This window comes from Topomyia yanbarensis, chromosome 2 (genome assembly GCF_030247195.1).
Source record: "Topomyia yanbarensis strain Yona2022 chromosome 2, ASM3024719v1, whole genome shotgun sequence".
NCBI classification, from domain to species: Eukaryota; Metazoa; Arthropoda; class Insecta; order Diptera; family Culicidae; genus Topomyia; species Topomyia yanbarensis.
This window is the reverse complement of record NC_080671.1, coordinates 104,160,702-104,181,358: the sequence shown is the minus strand read 5'-3', so window position 1 is coordinate 104,181,358 and position 20,657 is coordinate 104,160,702.

Below are 20,657 nucleotides of genomic sequence, written 5' to 3'. Positions count from 1 at the left end.
CAGCAGTTTTATCATGGTATTTGTAAATTCTCTTCGCCTTATCGTGATCTATTATTTTTTGGTAACTAACGGTTTTTTTACTCAGAATATCGTGACAATATGAACTGGATCATTAAAATAAGACCGATTCGCGATATCTTGTTCTGTAACTATATCACGCACACTATTTGGGCTTCTCAGTGCAGTTATCGTTTTCTGTCCCGACACAACAATGAACCTTATCAAATGAATAACGATGTTCGAGGTCCTAATAGTTTTTTTTATATCTACCGCTCGTACCTATTACTGGTCGCTAGCAGCTGGGTATTTCGTCTACTCTATTACTCCGCAATATAGTCTCCCCTGAAGAAGGCGCAAACAAGGCGTCGAAACGTTGGGATTTAAAAGCAAACAAATCGTTTTAATCCACTAAGGACTGTAAAAAAGCCGTTCAAATTTCTAGATAACAATAATCCAGTCGAAAGTCCACAAAATTACATAGTTCCTTTTACTCAACTAAACTAATTTTTTCATTCATGATTTTGGAATATGCACGCAAAGAAATTAAAATTTGGCAGTCGTAAAAGACCTGTGTACCATTTCTGTAACATCATTCGACCACTCACGATGGTAATCAGTAAAAGGGGCTGCTTACAACACGCACAGAAATAATGACACAACTTTCCTAAATACAGAAAAATGCCAAATAAACACAATTGTTCTGCAATTTGTAACGTACTGATTTGATTCGAAAATCGTATAGCTCACTTATGACATTAATTATACTATCATACTGTCTAGAACAATTTTGATTATAACTATTCAATAGAATAAAACAATTTTACGTGTATCCGTTCCTTTTACTTATTTGGCTGCTAAATACGTCTGAATACTATGTCCAAAATATTTTCATAAGACGCTTAGGATGTAGTTAGGATACTAGGACTACATAGTTAATGAAAACTGTCAAGAAGGATCCGGTTCGTGGTGACATTTACTCTTACCGCATCGCACGCTCTGTCACAGGTTTCGCATGGTACCAGAATTTCAAAATTCTTGAATCAACAACTCAGGCAAAGACACTGCACTTCTATATAGTCGGAGTCTTGAGATTCAGAAATCATGAATATGCATGTTCACTAGTGCTACCTAGTGTCAACATCGTAAAGTATTCAGCAGTCTTCCTAAATGAACATTGAACACCATGTTCGCTCTAGTTCTGTGCTCATCCTATACCCTCATTTCGTGTGAAAACTCGATCGCGCTAATGCGTATCAAAACACGAGCACATGTTCGTCTGCACAACCGATCCCCATGTACGTACGCGGTGTTCGTACACACAGGTTCTTGATACTAGTTTTTTCTTTCTCTCACTCATCATAACTAGCGTTGACTCATTCTGTTTTGTATGTGCCTTTCTTATGTACACACACGGTGTACGTACACGGTGTTTAAACCTAAGTTTGCACATCGTTCGCTTGGGTTCGGTGTTCGATGCGAACCTGTACAAAGCATGTTTGAGGTTGAACGCGTGCACAAAATATTGTACACGGGTGTAAACTTGTCGATGTTCATGGGAAGACTGGTATTCAGTGTATCACTTCGTAGGTTTTTATCACTTGTGTAACAATATCGAAGACACCGTCCTACCAACGAATCAGGAATTCGAGATACAGTACGCCAAAATGGCATATACCCTAGCGCCACTTAGTGGCAGAGTATCGAACTATTTCGCATACCACCTCGTAGGTTCTGATCACCAAAACAACATTGCCGAAGACACAGTGGATCGAAAGAAAAACTAATGCTCACTAGCGCGGCCTGGCGGTAGAATTCCGTTATATTCATTCGGCCATCCGAAAGGCCAATATCTACTGTCCAAGCTTGCAGAAAGAAGTAGTGCTCCAAATGATGCGGATCGCGAGGTATTCTAAAGACTATCTGTGTTGTACAAAGTACAACACGCGAGTGCTCGTGTGACACAAATTTGGCGCGAGTGCCCGAGGGTTAAGACGCACATATCGGGCCTACTTGTAACTTGAGTAGTGTGAAAAAAATTCTTAAAATTATATTCCAATGAATGAAAAGTATTTTTTTTAGTTCTTGGAGCATGTGATATGGATGATCTCTGTACAATTCAATTCACATTATCTATGAAAACCTTGAAATTTTAATCGACAATATCTCTAGAATTGTTCAGTCTAGTCCAGCTATCTAAAGTCGGGAACAAATGCGTCTAAATTTTGGCCCAGATGCAAATTTTTGAGATATCCACCATGATTTTTTGAAGATTGACCGACGTTAGGTATATGAGTAAAGAGCACTCCTGCAATACCGACGCCCAGTATCGCCTAACTCGACAAAACTTCAAAATTCTATGTTCGATTTTTCATGATTTAACATTTTTTCTTTGTTTGCATACAAGTTGACCAGAGTCGCCACAGATCTTCAAAGGTGAAATAGATTATCAATTCTGAAAAAAACTGTATTCAAACCTGTTATTTTAATGAATATATCATATTAGTTAAGATTCCGATTAGGGTCGAACTGGTTTCTGCCCCGAGGAATGAAAAAAGGTGGTTTTACATGATATGCCTGAAGGAGGCGCTTGGTAGTGTTAGATTACCCAGGGTTCGTAATACAATTTATAAATGTTTCTCAGCATTATCAACAATTGAAAAAATGTATATTCTGCTAAAAAATCACTACGTCACATTTGTTGAAAATGAATTTTGTGATTATATTCGTTAATGTGGAGTTTTCGAACCACCCTAAGTTCCAAAATTTCGAGGCAAACAAAGAATAAAAAAACTAATATTATATATTCAGTGCCACAAAATTAACCCAATGTAAAGTTTTTATCAAACTCTGGCCACTTTTGAAGTTTTGCCCGACTTTTGTATGGAAGATAATCACTGTGCGACGTTAGATCACCAAATTTACTCGCAAAGAGAAATATCGGTGGTAAATGTTGCACTCACGTTGTTCGTTCAGAAACCGTTCTTGTTGGTTCTACAGTACGATAAAAGTAATTGTTGGATATCGTGATATCTGTTCCGTTCCTTTGCCCAACAAATAAGCGCTTCCCTTGACTTAAATCAAGCTAACATGAGTTGTCTCTCTCTGATTATTCTGCCGCTAAATTTTTACCCGTCGTTATCTGCCCGGTTCGTTTCGTTTCATTGAATCGTACGCTGCCTTGAAATCCACAAATAGATGGGGAGTCCGCTAGTCGTTTTTTTTAGAATTTTGTCCAAGATATATCGCAGGATAAACATATGGTCCATCGTAAATCGTCTGTTTTGGTATTCACCTTCACACAATTCGGCCAATTGGTGCAGTCTGTTAAACAGGACAGGGTACTCATTGGCGGTATTGAGGATTGTTGTGCTTAGATTGATGTTAAACTTTTTAAAGTATTACTATTGATTCCCTCGCGCACAATTAACTATTGCGCGCGGAGATTTTTTTGCGTAGCGAGGAGCTTTTTTATCAATGCCTGATGGTCATTGAATCTGCGCCCTTGATCGTCACTTCGTCCATACTAATATCGCAGCAGTTGTCTTGAATATAACGATCGATTGGTTTCATATGCTTTTTCGATTTGCTGACTACGGTCATGGAGCCTTTCTATCTATTTTTTGTATCTTGTTTGGCGGTGTTGTTTGTTTCTATAAAAGTACTGCTTGTGCGAAGACTTTCTGTGTTTTAGCTTTGGGCATTGAAGTCTGGATGTTTTTGTTGGTTGTGGCGAAATTTAATGCATGCCCGCCGCGATGAGGGAATTTTTTCAGTTGCTAGGCTCGTCCTTCATTCTTTTGACGCAGTGCGTTCATTCAGTTATTTTCGGTTCAAAATCAACATCATAACACTTATACACCCAGGCTTTTCACGCGGTTTTTTACAAGTTTTTTTTGCGGATTTTCCAATTAACGCTGTTTTTTACGCGGATTTTCCAATTAACGCGATTTTTTACGCGGATTTTCCAAGTAACGCGGTTTTTGTAAAAACATTCCTTTTGAATGCAAAAGACTTTTTCTGAAAAAAAAAATTCTATTTCCTTTTAAATGCAAAGAACTTAGAAGAATTTTGGCAGTTTTTATTTTGCGCGGATTTCGCAATTAACACGGTTTTTGCAAAGTCCTTTTGAATGCAAACGATTTTCGGAAAGATGGATGAGCCCGGTCTGAAAGACTCCTTATGGCCCGCACCCCAACAATATGGATATTTTCGGAATGGTCGTGAAGAGTAAATTGATTTTTGGTGCCCTCTTGAAATCCAAGATGTCGACTTCCGGTTTAGCGAAATTCATTATTCGGAGATTGGGTACCACGACTCCAAACCTTTTATAACTGCTTTGTACAATATCAACATTTTTGAGGTACTTTTAAATAAAAATCATTTTTGAAAATGCTGGACACTTTCCCGGGCGTCTGGCCATGCGGGATACGTTCGTCCAATCCGAGACTGTCCCGCCTAGTTCGGGACATTTGGTCACTTTAATCTACATACAGTTACTCAAAGACCCCGACTAGTTACACTAGTTTACAAAATAAAAATAAATATCTGAACTTTAATATTCGAACACCATTTCTGATGTAAAATTTCGTGCTGAATCCGAAAATGAGGTCCAAAAAATTTACAGTAGGTAAGGTAATTAAATGCACTTTCGATCGTTAGAACATTTTGTTTTGGTGCGATTACTGGTTCTGGCGTTATTTAGGAATCTATTGAACTTTTTCTCGATTTTTCGTCATTTTTTGAAGAAAAATGATCGTTTGGTTAATATTTTGGGCAAGATAATGCAATCCTAAAAATATATTTTTATGGGAAATTAAAGCCTACTAATAACCAATGAAAATAAGCACTTATTAGTTTAAATCGGATGGAAATTGTGAAAGTTATTCAATTTTCGTAGAATGAAGATTTTTGAGTTTCTCTGGGTCAACTTATTAAACCGTCTCGATTCCAATTTTTTTTCTAGGCTTTGTTTCATAACATTTGAGGGACTCTATGTCAGAATTCTATTGAACAAGTAAGTGGAATAATTCTGAGAAAATTTAATGTGGGATAATATTCGAACTCGTTTATCAACATGATTCAAAATGTTGTTCGATGAGCATACTTTTTAAATTTTTGATTTAACGTTTCGAAGTCAACAATTAAAAAAATTAATAAGTTTGTCATCGTAATAAAGTGTGGAAATCAAGTAGTGCTAATAGGATTCAATAGAAAAGAACGAGGGTGTCTTTAACTCTTATGCTTACTGTACGCTTAATTAGAATGTTTTCCCAATAGAAAAAATATCCGTGGATCGCTGTTGGTAACCTGTTTCAAAAGTGCACCGAGCTGAATTCGTAGATTTCCGTAGAAAACATTCTATTTCCGTAGATTTCATCTACGGATCCGTAAATTCGTAGAAAACCTTCAAATCCGTAGATCTACGGAGATTTCCGTAGGTCTGACATCACTGGATTAGGGATATCTTCTAAATATCACAAGCACGCAAATAGATACTAGATAGATCGTAAATCATGTACTAGGAATCATGAACCAGTTTACAAATACATTAATAATATTTAATGATATCGTGAAATATTTTACGAAAACGAATGGTAATTTGTTACTACTATACTAGGTATCATGAACCGGTTCATGAATATATGCATAATATTTCATGATTTCGTGAACTATTTCATGAGCGCGGATATTGGATCGTGACTAATACATTAGGGATCATGAATTAGTTCACTAGGATAGAATGGATTCATGAATAAAAAACCGATTTTCGTGAAATAGTTCACGAAAAAATACCCAGAATAGATGAATTTCGCGCTAAATCGTATTCACAGTTGGCAGTACCCTCTCAGATTTTAATGAAACTTTCTGCACATAAAGACTTTGTCACAAAAAACCACTTTGCATACCTTGTTTTTCCAAAAATGATCTAAACTGTCTTTTGAAAAGGGCCAAACTTTTTTACCAATTTTTTTTCAAATGGCTATAGCCTAAAAATGACAAATCCTACAAAAAAATTTTGTACGAGTGATTTTCACAAAATTAGTCAAATTTTTGAAAAAAAAATATTGAAAAATTCTTCATTGACTCCTACACTGAAAAAATCGATATTAAAAATTTAAAGTCGATTTACAAACAACCCATTTTTGATTTGGATTAAATTTTGTTACAAGATGGGTAATTATGTTCCCTACCTACCGTCAAAAATTCAAGTTTGGCACTTTTAAGGAAAAAAGTTATTTAAAAAAAACTTTTCCTTGTCCAAACTGATTTTTTTTCTTCAGTGTTGTTTTTATCGAAAACTAAACCAATGAAAGCCATAATCATCTCAGACTACAACAAAACTTATGTTTGTGAGAAGGTGTTGTCTAATTTAGAATCAAAGCATATTTTTATTAAGGGGTTAAATACTTTTTCATTTTTCAAGAAATCGTATTTTTTATTACTTTATCTGAAAGTACAACTCCTTGAGAATGTTTTCCCAACTTTTTATTGAGATCCGAGAAATAGATCGAAAGTTACAGCGCTTCCAAGCGCGCTTCGTCTACCAAGAGTAGTGGTAATTTGAAATTTTAAACTCAACGATCTGGAAATGTCGTTTTACTAAAAATGGTTTTTCCGTGATCACGATTGCCGAAAAACTACTTAATCAATTTTCTTAATTTTTTTCAGTTTATTGTTAAATAATTTTTCTCGCGCCTTAAAAATTTCTTTTTTATTCATAAATTTTTGTTTCATGGGTAAAATTTTTTTAATACAATTTTTAGAGATTAAAACAAGGTTTTTTTTACTAAAAACGTTCTCGAATGCAGGAAAAAAATATTTTTTATTCAACTAATCGTTAAGGTACGAGGAATACTCATATACTAATGGAATTTTTTGAGTTTTAGGATTTTAGATGATCTATTGGTCTTTAATCGTAATCACCGTAAACCTCTTAAATAAAAACGGGATTCGAGGAAAATCATCACAGCATCACAGGGTCCTTTTCCATGGGATGCTGCAACAAAATGCCATTCTGCGCTTCACTCATACTTTGACTGGAATCTACACAATTTTGCAAAGTTTTTCTTATTTTTGTATTGTGCTGCTGCTCCATCAGACACAAAATAAATTTTAGAAATTTATCAGTTATGAGAGGAAAAAATGAACTGGAGTCTTCAAGTTTTCCAGTCTTCCAGTCTACATGTCTTCCAGTCTTCCAGTCTTCCAGTCTTCCCGTCGTTCAGTCTTCCCGTTTTCCAGTCTTCCCGTCTTCCAGTCTTTCAGTCTTCCTGTCTTCCCGTCTTTCAGTTTTCCCGTCTTCCAGTCTTCCCGTCTTCCAGTCTTCTCGTCTTCCAGTCTTCTCGTTTTCCAGTCTTCCAGTCTTCATTCAAGTTTGTTATGAATATATACCAAATTCGTTACTGATACTTTTTGCATGTATCAGGCCACTAGCAGCTGGGAAAATGGATTCTGAAATGATTATGACTTTCATTGGTTTAATTTTCGATAAAAATGCTCTTAAAAAAGTCAGTTCAGTTTGGACAAGGAAAAGTTTTTTCAAATAACTTTTTTTTCCTTGAAAGTGCCCAACTTGAATTTCTGACGGTAGGTGGAGAACATAATTGCCTATCTTGGAACAAAATTTCATCCAAATCAAAGATTGTTTTTTTTGTAAATTTAAATTACTTTAAATTTTTAAAATCGATTTTTTTTTTCAGTGTAGGAGTCAATGAAGAATTTTTTCATATAGAAAGTTTCATTAAAATCTGAGAGGATGCTGCCAACATTTGTTCGAGTTGGCGCGAAATTCGTCAATATGTTGATTTTGTGAACTAATGTTCCTAAATCCATGAAAAAAATCATGAGTCAACTTTTGGTTTTATGAATAATGTCCATAAAGTTGTGAACTAGTTCGCGTACTGAGAATCGAATTATAAATAACTTGGCGGAAACCGTGACTGAAGTTTACAAAACAAAAACAAATATTTCCCCTAATGAAAGCGTTATGCGGGCGTTACTGAAGGGAAATTGAACAAAATTATGAAAGCCATGATTTTTGTTCATGGTCCTTTTTTCGTAACGTAAAACCGTGATTGTTCCAGAATGCATGGCACTTTTTTCACGATTTTGGGAATAATTTTTTCCGTGTAGTTTTCGGAATATTAGGATTGAATATATTTTCTTAATTTTAATGGGACAATAAAAACATATGAAACATGATGTAAACCAAGCCCGTTCAACCAAATCGCCGGTTTCTTCGCAAACGTCACTTTTTCGCTGTGAGTGGTAATAATGCACATGTTGTTTTGGGTCACTGCTGGCTCGCTCGCTCGAAGCATAGTGTTGGAGTGACCCATTGATGCTGCGACAAACGACTGATATAATCCACATTGCAGTAAAAATTTAAATGCTCTGTTCTAGTTGCTTATGTCACTGTGTGCTGTGAATACTAATAACTCACTAATCTGGCGTTTTGCTATTCTCATGTTGTCGCAATTTTATTTACATATGTGAACAATTTTGTTTCTGATGTCGATTGTTGTGTTGAATATTTAGACTAAGAAAGATATTCAGATGAAAGGTACATGGCCTATTTTAAGAACCAACACATATTTTTCCATTTAATGTTTTTCAGTTAAGTGTTTGTGGACTTGTTTCGGTTTAGCCAGTGCATACAGAGCAAATCGATAAGTAACCAATTTCACCTCGTTTACGCAATCATATTTTTATAGTCCCCATACGTTTTGAAACTGCAGTTCGTCAAATACGTGATCGTCAGATATGGGACTCCAAAGGTTTTAATTTGGTGCTGCCTCGCCATTCCATAGTGCAGTGAATGACAGCTGGGACACCTTGTGCTCAAAAGTGAAACAAACTGTTCGATGCGCGAATATTACGTGATCAAAATCTAAACGATGTCACTACACCGGGCAGCCGAGTCAATGCAAATTTATAGTGGAATTTCATTTTAAATACTTTCTTTTCGAACTGGACGCGAACGGTGATCGAGTGGTATTTGTCCGGCTAATCGTATCCAGAAATGTGTATGAAGATAGCCTCTTTGTGAAAGAAAGGCGCTTTTAGAATTAATTTCATTATATGCTCAGAAGGTTACTGGTTCCGGATGTGAAATAAGTCAAAAATTTGTTGGGACGCTACTTGCTGGTGTTCCTTGAATTGAGTTTGTTACCGGTTAATTTCTTAGTCTTTCCCATTAACCGTTATGTGTCCGACTGGGTACTCGGATACCTTTCAGATCTCAATCCATGGAATTCCAATGCTGTTCCGCAAGCTAGGAATTCGTATTTAGTGACAACTTAGAACATCACTAAGCATAGCTTTTGAGAAAATAAAATTGATGTTGCGGTCATAAAAAAAATTTGACGGATTATTTAGAAATTGGTTGCAAATGTCCATTCATTCATATCCTGAAGTGATAGAGATGCTGATTTTCTTTTACATTTGTTCTACCAAACACACCGTGTTGCTAAATATATAGCAGAATAACAGTTTTCCACAAACGTGCTAGTAATGAGATGACGTCTACCCTACATTCTGTAAGTTCTTCCAATACTCATCACCTTTATTATGTTCCACTTAAAAAAGCACAGTCAATCGCAGCCAAATGGTTTTGGAAAGCAGATAAATAATAATTGCTCATCACATCGTTCGCCCATCAAAAGGATAGGATCCCTTTCATTTCACCATTCACACGCTGTATACTTGACATAGCACTTCCTCATAACAGTTTTTGCAACCGACCGAGACGGTTGTGCCTCCAGGTGGAAGGTTTTGTTCTCGAGAGAGTGACGGAGTGCGAGACGCTGTATGCGTTATTGTGGGAGAGAGAGAGACCAGTTTGTTAAGTGTGAGTCGACAGTTGATACGTCGGAGGCGTGGTCAACGGCATCCTCGACAAGTGGTGTTTGACAGCAAACCGCGGGTAGACGAATTTGCCTACCGCGGTGGCAGAAATCGACAGTGATCGTGCCTGTACACACAGAAAAAAATATAGTGTATTGGTGTCGTCGGGCAATTCTAATCGACGAGAGGGAAGCGTCACAGGTAGACCCATTTGCTCTATTTGTCTACCGCAGAAGTGGTACGACGAATAAGGAAAACAAGTGGCACCGAAAAGTGCCGCATCGACAGTGGGATTTTCGCAGCAAGCCACAGGTAGCCACATTTGTCTACCGAGGTGGTGGAAACGGAGAGAGCGCGCTTGTGGTGGTGATACCGACGAGCAGCTTAATCGGAGAGAGTTTTGAAGTGTTGCAGGTAGGACTATTTCTCTACTGAAGAAGCAACGCGACGAAGAAGGACAGCAAGTGTCACATTGTCAAACAACGGGCACCGAGTTTACAACGTAACACATGAGGTGTGTTCTACAGGTATAACAGGTATATTTTTCATTCCTTTTTGTGATACTTTTTCTTGCTAGGTAAAATGGATGAAGAGATGGGAGAACGAGTACCAGACCCTCCCCCTAAGCCTTATGCTGAAAATGTAAATCCGACTAGAATTAAAATTTACCCAGAGTCGTCAACGGGACCATGGATTGTATTTATTAGGCGTAAAGTAAAGGCGCTAAATATTATTCAAATTTCTAAAGATTTGACTTCGCGATTCTCGGATGTAAAAGAGATCGTCAAAGTCAATAAAGATAAAATACGCATTGTCGTTGGTAGTCTCAAACAAGCCAATGCAATTGCTTCTTGCGAGCTTTTTACGCGTGAGTATAGAGCGTATATTCCTTCAAAGGAAATTGAAATTGATGGGGTCATCACAGAATCGAGTTTGACTGTTGATGACTTAGTTAAGCATGGGGTTGGTCGTTTCAAAGACACCATACTTAAAGACGTAAAAATACTTGAATGCAAGCAATTGCATTCAGTATCACACGAAGGAGATAAAAAAGTTTATCGACTGTCTGACTCATTTCGAGTGACTTTCGCTGGGTCTGCGCTGCCCAACTATGTCATTATCGATAAGATTCGTCTCCCTGTTCGCCTTTTTATCCCTCGTGTAATGAATTGCCTTAATTGCAAACAGCTTGGCCACACAGCCACTTACTGTTCCAATAAGGCACGGTGTGGCAAATGTGGGGGTTCTCATCAAGAGGATACATGCAATGAAAATTCAGAAAAATGTTTAATGTGCGGAGAAAACTCACATGAGCTCCCTGCATGCCCCATTTATAAATTGCGTGAGGATAAAATTAAACGATCCTTGAAGGAGAGGTCTAAGCGCTCCTATGAAGAAATGTTGAAAAATGCTACCCCTAAACCCATCTTCTTAGAAAACACTTACGCATCTCTATTTTCGGAACAGTCTGACTCTGACGGAGCGTGCGAAGGTACATCATTTGTTTTACCCGGAAATTCCAGAAAAAGAAAACAGTCTTCTTTTCCCAAGCTGCCAAGCAAGGGCCTTAAAATTTCTCCACCAATAGATAAACTGCGCCCAAAACCGAAAAATTCCGATTCAAAACCGAAATCAATTCCGCCCGGTTTTGGGAACGTACAATCCAAACAGAACACCATTACTGGAAATAATAAAATTTCGACTACCTCTGAGCCTCAGCCGGGGGTAGGATTATTGAAATTTTCAGAAATTGTTGATTGGATTTTTAAAGCATTCAATATTTCTGAACCACTAAAGAGTATACTTTCAGCTTTCCTCCCAACAATTAGAACATTTTTAGAGCAGCTGATTGCTCAATGGCCCATCCTTGCAGCGATTGTATCTTTCAATGGGTAATTCACCTCCTCCAATGAAAGATTCCATCACTGTTTTACAGTGGAATTGCAGAAGTATCATACCTAAAATTGATTCCTTAAAAATTTTACTGCATAATTTAAAATGCGATGCTTTTGCTCTATGTGAAACATGGCTTACCTCAAACATTAATTTCAACTTAAATGATTTCAACATTATTCGCCTAGACCGAGACACCCCGTATGGAGGAGTGCTTCTAGGAATTAAAAAGTGCTTCTATAGAATTAACATCCCCTTGTTTGCGGGCATTGAGGCTGTTGCTGTCCAAACGAACATTAAAGGCAAAGACATGTCTATCGCTTCTATATATATACCTCCCAAAGTTCAAATTGGACAACGTCAAATTTTTGAGGTAGTGGAATCCATGGCTGCTCCGCGTCTGATACTGGGAGACTTCAACTCGCACGGAGTATTGTGGGGTTCCCTCTACAATGATAATCGATCCTCTTTGATTTACAATGTTTGTGACGAATTTAATATGACAGTTTTAAATACTGGCGAAACAACACGCATCCCCAGACCTCCTGCACGTCCAAGTGCATTAGATCTATCTCTGTGCTCGACATCACTTCGGTTAGATTGCACGTGGAAGGTTGTACCTGATCCTCACGGTAGCGATCATTTGCCAATCGTTGTTTCAATTAACAGTGAATTAGGCCTTACGAATTCAATCAATGTTCCTTATGACTTAACACGAAATATTGATTGGAAAACATACGAAACATTAATTTCCACTTCTCTTGCTTCGACAGAAGAGCTACCCCCTACCGAAGAATATGAATTCCTGGCGGGTTTAATTATTGAAGCAGCAGAACAAGCCCAAACGAAATGCAATCCTGGAATGACAATAAATAGACGGCCCCCTAATCCTTGGTGGGACAAAGAGTGCTCTGATGCATATGAAGCTAAACAAGTTGCCTACAAAGAAATTATGAAACAGAAAGGGGGTATACGTGAGAACTTTGAAAATTATTTCATTTTGCAAAACAAATTTGACAGTATACGTCGTGCCAAAAAATCTAGTTATTGGAGACACTTCGTTAATGGCTTGTCAAGAGAAACATCAATGAGTACTCTTTGGAACACAGCCAGAAGAATGAGGAATCGAAACGTGACTAATGAAAGCGAAGATTTTTCGAATCGTTGGATATTTAATTTTGCCAAGAAAATTTGTCCCGATTCTGCTCCTGCGCAGAAAATCACTCGCGATGCTCCCACAAGTAACGATTTCATAGATTCGCCTTTGACAATGATGGAATTCTCAATTGCACTCCTCTCATGCAACAATAATGCTCCGGGACTAGACAGAATTAAATTCAACTTGGTGAAGAATCTGCCTGACCTAGCAAAAAGACGCTTGTTGAATTTATTCAATAAGCTTCTTGAGCAGAACATTGTCCCGCACGACTGGAGACAAGTGAGAGTTATCGCTATTCCAAAACCGGGAAAACCAGCCTCCGATCATAACTCGTATCGACCGATTGCAATGTTATCCTGCATCAGGAAATTGTTGGAAAAAATTATCCTACGACGTCTCGACAATTGGGTTGAGGCGAACGGCTTGCTATCAGATACCCAGTTTGGTTTTCGGAGGGGAAAGGGAACGAATGATTGTCTGGCGCTACTTTCGTCAGAAATCCAACTAGCTTACGCAAAAAAAGAACAAATGGCGTCTGTGTTCTTAGACATAAAAGGAGCATTCGACTCTGTTTCCATTGATGTTCTCTCAGAGAAACTACATCAATGTGGTCTTTCACCAATATTAAATAATTATTTATACAACTTATTGTCAGAAAAGCACATGCATTTTTCATATGGCGATTTGGCAACATTCAGAATAAGTTACATGGGCCTCCCACAAGGTTCTTGTTTAAGCCCCCTTCTCTACAGTTTTTACGTGAATGATATTGATAATTGTATTGTCAGCCCATGCACTCTAAGGCAACTTGCAGATGATGGCGTGGTTTCTGTTACAGGACCAAAAGCCTTAAATTTACAACAACCACTGCAAGATAGTTTGGATAATTTATCAAGTTGGGCTTTGAAGTTAGGCATCGATTTCTCTACGGAGAAAACAGAGTTGGTTGTTTTTTCAAGGAAGCGTGATCCAGCTCAGCTTCAGCTTCAGTTGGTTGGTAGAACGATAGCCCAAGTCCTGACTTTTAAATACCTTGGAATTTGGTTCGATTCTAAAGGCACATGGGGAGGCCACATTAGGTATCTAATAACGAAATGCCAACAAAGGATAAATTTTCTGCGAACAATAACTGGATCATGGTGGGGTTCTCATCCAAATGACATGATAAGATTGTATCAAACAACAATACTTTCAGTAATGGAATATGGGTGCATCTGTTTCCGTTCAGCTGCGAACACTCACATTATTAAACTGGAACGGATACAGTATCGCTGTTTACGAATTGCCTTAGGTTGCATGCAGTCGACCCATACGATGAGTCTTGAAGTACTAGCGGGAGTTCTTCCTTTAAAAGACCGATTCTGGGATCTCTCTTCTCGTTTACTTATTCGATGTGAGGTTATGAACCCACTGGTAATTGAAAATTTTGAAAGACTTGTCGAGCTTCAACCCCAAACCAGATTCATGACAGTGTATTTCAATCACATGTCACAAGAAATAACGCCTGCTAGGTATGTTCCCACATACGTCAATATACTAGATACTCCTGAATCCACTTTATTCTTCGACACGTCCATGCAAGCAGAGATTCGTGGAATTCCGGATCATCTACGCTCGCGGGAGATCCCTAAAATGTTCACAAGTAAATATCAACACATAGACTGCCTTAAAATGTTTTACACTGATGGGTCACGAATCAGTGAGGCCACTGGTTTCGGTATTTTCAACAATAATTTTTCAATTTCTCTCAAACTTGCAGAACCCGCCTCTGTTTATATAGCGGAACTAGCAGCAGTTCACTATAGTTTGCAAATAATTAATACTTTACCCCCGAACCATTACTTTATCCTCACTGATAGTCTCAGCACAATTGCAGCTCTACGCTCAAAGAGGATTGATAATCACGATCCATTCTTTTTGGGGAAGATACGAGAATCTCTGAGTAACCTGACAAGAAAATGTTATAAATTTACCCTAGTGTGGCTCCCCGCCCATTGCTCTATTGCGGGCAATGAGAAAGCTGATAATTTAGCCAAGATTGGTGCACTAGATGGTGGAATATATGAAAGACCCATCGCTTACAATGAATTTTATAGCGCTTCTCGACAGAGGACACTTGCTAGTTGGCAAACATCTTGGGACAATGGAGATATGGGACGATGGCTACACTCAATTACCCCTAAAGTATCAACGAAGGCATGGTTCAAAGGATTGAATGTAAGTCGGGACTTCATCCGTGTGATGTCTAGGCTCATGTCCAATCATTATACTTTAGATGCGCATCTCCGTCGTATTGGGCTCGCTGAGGGTAATCATTGTGCTTGTGGAGAAGGTTACCATGACATTGAGCATGTTGTTTGGTCCTGCACTGAATATCGTGAAGCCAGATCACAATTAGTAGATTCTTTACAAGTCCGAGGAAGACCAATCCATGTTCCTGTTAGAGACATCCTGGCGTATCGCGATCTTCTATACATGGAACTTATCTATCATTTTCTAAAAACAGCGTCTGTCAAAATTTAATTAAATTCATCTCCTCATACTCTCATCCAAGGCTAATCATTCACCAATTAAAGTGTCCTAGAATATTTAGTTTTTAAATTTAGACAATAACAGAAAAAAAGTAAATAAATACACCCGAAAATACTAGATCAGTATGAAATACAACAATGTAAGGAAAAAAGCAAACAATAAAGTGATTTCAGTGTTAGTTTTAGACAAAGTACTAGTATAGTTAAAATTAGTCTTAAGGATTTTTGTAACGTGCTATGTAAAAAAAGAAACTGGCGTAAAAAGCTATTGCAAATGCCGTGTCAAATAAACGTATGAAAAAAAAAAAAAAAAAATAGCACTTCCTCAATGGATGACGACAATTACTCAAATCAAGTTTTATTGATTCTACTGCGGTAACAATATGGGCCATATTTGAACTGCAGTGGCAAATTATGCAACCGCTAATCGTTCACTATGTACCTTTCTACACAGTGATTGGCAGCCGTTTGCTGGGTTCCTCTTCCTGGCTAGCACCGGGGGAGTGCTTACAACCATCAACGCAGGTGTTTAACCCTTGCAGCATTATGCGGATCGTTCGCGTTGTCACTTTTGTTTTTGTCATTTGTGAAATCCATTTGAAGTGGCACCATCGTAGATCGCAGATCGCAATAGCATTGTCAGTGCGGTTCGGTGCGCGATGATTATATTTGCCTCGTCCGACGCGACCAATTTTATGGAGGCACTTTTACTATCACTTCGAGAAGTCGCGCGCGGTGCATGCATAAAATGCGAAAGTTTAGCACACCACGGGGAGAAAGAGGGAGAGTGTCGCGCTTGCCATCATCATCGCCGGTTTTGTTTGGGGCCTACGACGTGTTTCTGGCTTCTGCTACCCTCTGCGCTGCCGCGCGCCAGCCTCCGCCATTGTGGAATATGCGTCGCGACGCGTCGCTATGCAAGTCCGCTCAGTGTGCGGTACGTTTTTTGAATAGATATTAATGTAATAATTTCATCAATTCAATTTTCTGTGAACGGTGCCATGCTTACGAAATGTGCACAGTCGATTCGAAGCGGTATTCACGGATGTGAAATATCATAGCCGGTTTGCACATACCTATAGCACTAGTTAGGATCTAAGGTTTACAACTGTGCGGAATTCATTATTATAGTGGATCAGTTAATTAACAGAACTATTTTCACAAACTTTTTGAATAGCTAGAAGCTAAAAAAAATACGCGCGATTGACCGGGAAGCTGATATTAACGGTGCAAGAACAGTGCTTGCAATTTCCATACTCAATAAATGCGAATGTAAAACCGAACCAGAATGAACGAATCACGAAAAGTTAACATTGAGAAAATGAGGTAGAATTACTATTGCTTTCTTGCTGGAAACTTTTTTCGAACTTCAATGAGTTTTTGGTTTAGACGCGCCAAATTCTGCGAAATTTCGCACGGAATTTCGGGCAAAATTTCATGCGAAGTTCTGTGCGAAATTCCGTGCAAAATTCCGTGCGAAATCCTGTGCAAAATTCCGTGCGAAATCTCGCACGGAATTTCGCACGAAATTTCACGCGGAATTTCGCACAGAATTTCGCACGGAATTTCGCGCGGATTTTCGGACGGAATTTCGCATGAAATTTCGCGCGGGATTTCGTACGGAAGTTCCACGTAATTTCGCACGGAATTTCACATGTAATTTCGCACGGAATTTTGCACGGAATTTCACACAGAACTTCGCACGAATTTCGCAAAATTCCGTACGACATTCGTGCGAAATTCCGCGTGAAATTCTGTGCCAAATTCCATGTGAAATTCCGTGCGAAATTACGTGCGAAATTCCGCGTGAAATCACGTGCGACATTCCGTGCCAAATTTCCGTGCGAAATTCCGTGCGAAATTCCGTGCGAAATTCCGTGCGAAATTCCATGCAAAATTCCATGCGAAATTCAGTGCGACATTTCGTGCAAATTTCGTACAGAATTTTGCACGATATTTCGCGCAAGATTTCGTGCCGAATTTCGCACGAAATTTTACGCGGAATTTTGCACGGAATTCCGCAAGGAATTGTGCGCGGAATTTCGTGCGGAATTTCACACGGAATTCCGCACGGAATTTCGCACGGAGTTTCACGCGGAATTTCGCACAGAATTTCGCGCGGAATTTCGGACGGAATTTTGCATGAAATTTCGTGCGAAATTTCGTACGGAAGTTTCACGTAATTTCGCACGCAATTTCACACGCAATTTTGCACGGAATTTCGTGCGAAATTCCGCGTGAATCACGTGCGACATTCCGTGCCAAATTTCGTGCGAAATTCCGTGCGAAATTCCGTGCAAAATTCCATGCGAAATTCCGTGCGACATTTCGTGCAAAATTATGTGCAAAATTCCGTACGACATTCGTGCGAAATTCCGTGCAAAATTCCGTGCGAAATTCCGCGTAAAATTCCGTGCGAAATTCGGTACGAAATCTCGCGCGAAATATCGTGCGAAATTCCTCGCGGAATTTCGTGCGAAATTCTGTACGAAATTTGGTGCTAAATTTCGTGCAAAATTCCGTGTGAAATTACGAGCGAAATTCCGTACGAAAATTCGTGCGAAATTCCGTGCGAAATTACGTGGAACTTCCGTACGAAATTCCGCGCGAAATTTCATGCGAAATTCAGTCCGAAATTCCGCGCGAAATTCCGTGCGAAATTCCGCGTGAAACCATGCGCTAAATTTCGTGCAAAATTTCGTGCGAAATTCCGTGCAAAATTGCGTGTGAAATTTCGTACGAAATTACGTGGAACTTCCGTAAGAAATTCCGCGCGAAATTTCATGCGAAATTCCGTCCGAAATTCCGAGCGAAATTCGAGATTCCGCACGGAATTTTGCACAGGATTTCGCATGGAATTTCACACGGAATTTGGCACGAAATTTCGCACAGAACTTCACACGAAATTTTGCACGAAATTCCGTGTGAAATTTCGCAGAATTTCACACGGAATTCCGCACGGAATTTCGCACGGAGTTTCACGCGGAATTTCGCACGGAATTTCGCACAGAATTTCGCGCGGAATTTCGGACGGAATTTTGCATGAAATTTCGTGCGAAATTTCGTACGGAAGTTTCACGTAATTTCGCACGGAATTTCACACGCAATTTTGCACGGAATTTCGCACGAAATTTTGCACGAAATTTCGCGTGGAATCTCACGTGGAATTTCGCACGGAATTTCACGCGGAATTTCGCAGAGAATTTCGCGCGGAATTTCGGACTGAATTTCGCATGAAATTTTCGCGCGGAATTTCGTACGGAAGTTCCACGTAATTTCGCAGGGAATTTCTCACGAAATTTCGCGCGGATTTCGCACGGAATTTCGCTCGTAATTTCACACGGAATTTTGCACGAAGTTTCGCACCAAATTTCGTTCAGAATTTCGCACGGAATTTTGCACGGAAATTCGCAAGGAATTGCGCGCGGAATTTCGCACGGAATTTCGCACGGAATGTCACATGGAATTTGGCACAGAATTTCACACGGAATTTCGCAAGAAATTTCGCACGGAATTTCGCAAGCAATTTCTTACAGAATTTCGGTTTCGCAGAACATTTCGCACGGAATTTCACATGAAATTCTGCACGGAATTTCTAACGGAATTTTGCACGGAATTTCACACGGAATTTAGCACGGGATTTCGTTCGGAATTTTGCACGGAATTTCACACGGAATTTTGCTGGGAATTTCGCACGAAATTTCGCACGGAATTTCGCGCGGAATTTCGCACGAAATTTCGCACGAAATGTCTCACGGAATTCTGCACGGAATTTTGCACAGAATTTCGCACGGAATTTCGAACGGAATTCCACGAAATTTGGCACGGAATTTCGCACGAAATTTGGCACGGAATTTTGCACGAAATTTCACGCGGAATTTCGCACGAAATTTCGCACGAAATTTCGCACGGAATTTCGTACGGAATTTCGCACGAAATTTCGTGCGGAATTTCACACGGAATTCCGCACGGAATTTCGCACGGAGTTTCACGCGGAATTTCGCACGGAATTTCGCACAGAATTTCGCGCGGAATTTCGGACGCAATTTCGCATGAAATTTCGCGCGGAATTTCGTACGGAAGTTTCACGTAATTTCGCACGGAATTTCACACGTAATTTTGTACGGAATTTCGCACGAAATTTTGCACGAAATTTCGCGCGGAATCTCACGCGGAATTTCACACGGAATTTCGCACGGAATTTCGCACGGAATTTCGCACGGAATTTCGCACGGAATTTCGCATGGAATTTCGCACGGAATTTCGCACGGAATTTCTCGCGGAATTTCGTACAAAATTTCTCGCGGAATTTCGCACGAATGTCGTACGGAATTTTGCACGGAATTTTGCACGAAATGCCGCACGGAATTTCGCATGGAATTTTGCACGGAATTTCGCACGGAATCTCACGCGGAATTTCGCACGGAATTTCGCACGGAATTTCTCGCGAAATTTCGTACAAAATTTCTCGCGAAATTTCGCGCAAATGTCGTACGGAATTTTGCACGAAATGTCGCACGTGATTTCACGCGGAATTTTGCTGGGAATTTCGCACGAAATTTAGTACGGAATTTCGCGTGAAATCTTGTGCAAAATTCCGTGCGAAATTCCGAGCGAAATTCCGTGCGAAATCGTATGCGGAATTCCATGCGAAACTCCGCGCGAAATTCCGTGCCAAATTTTGTGCGAAATTCCGCGCGAAATTTCGTGCAAAATTTTGTGCGACATTCCGCGCAAAATTTCGAGCGAAATCCCGGGCGAAATTGCACGCGAAATACCGCGCGAAATTTTGTGCGAAATTCCGTGCGAAATACAGTGCAAAATTCCGAGCGAAATCCCGTAAAATCGTTTGCGGAATTCCATGCGAAATTCCACTCGAAATTCCGTGCACAATTCCGTGCCAAATTTCGTGCGAAATTCCGCGCGGAATTCCGTGCGAAATTCCGTGCGAAATTCCGTGCAAAATTTCTCTCGGGATTTCGCTCAGAATTTTGCGCTGGATTTCACACGGAATTTCGAGCGGAATATCGCGCGGAATTTCGCACGGAATTTCGAGCGGAATCGGCGCGAACTATTTTTTTGGAAACGCTAATAGCTTTAATAGGTTTATTATTCATAATATTAGAAACTTGATCGAAAACCGTGATCAAGTTCAGTAAACCGTTCAGTTCACGAAATCGTGATTTTTTTCATGAAATAATGAACTGTTTTTTCCGTGTGTGTTGTAC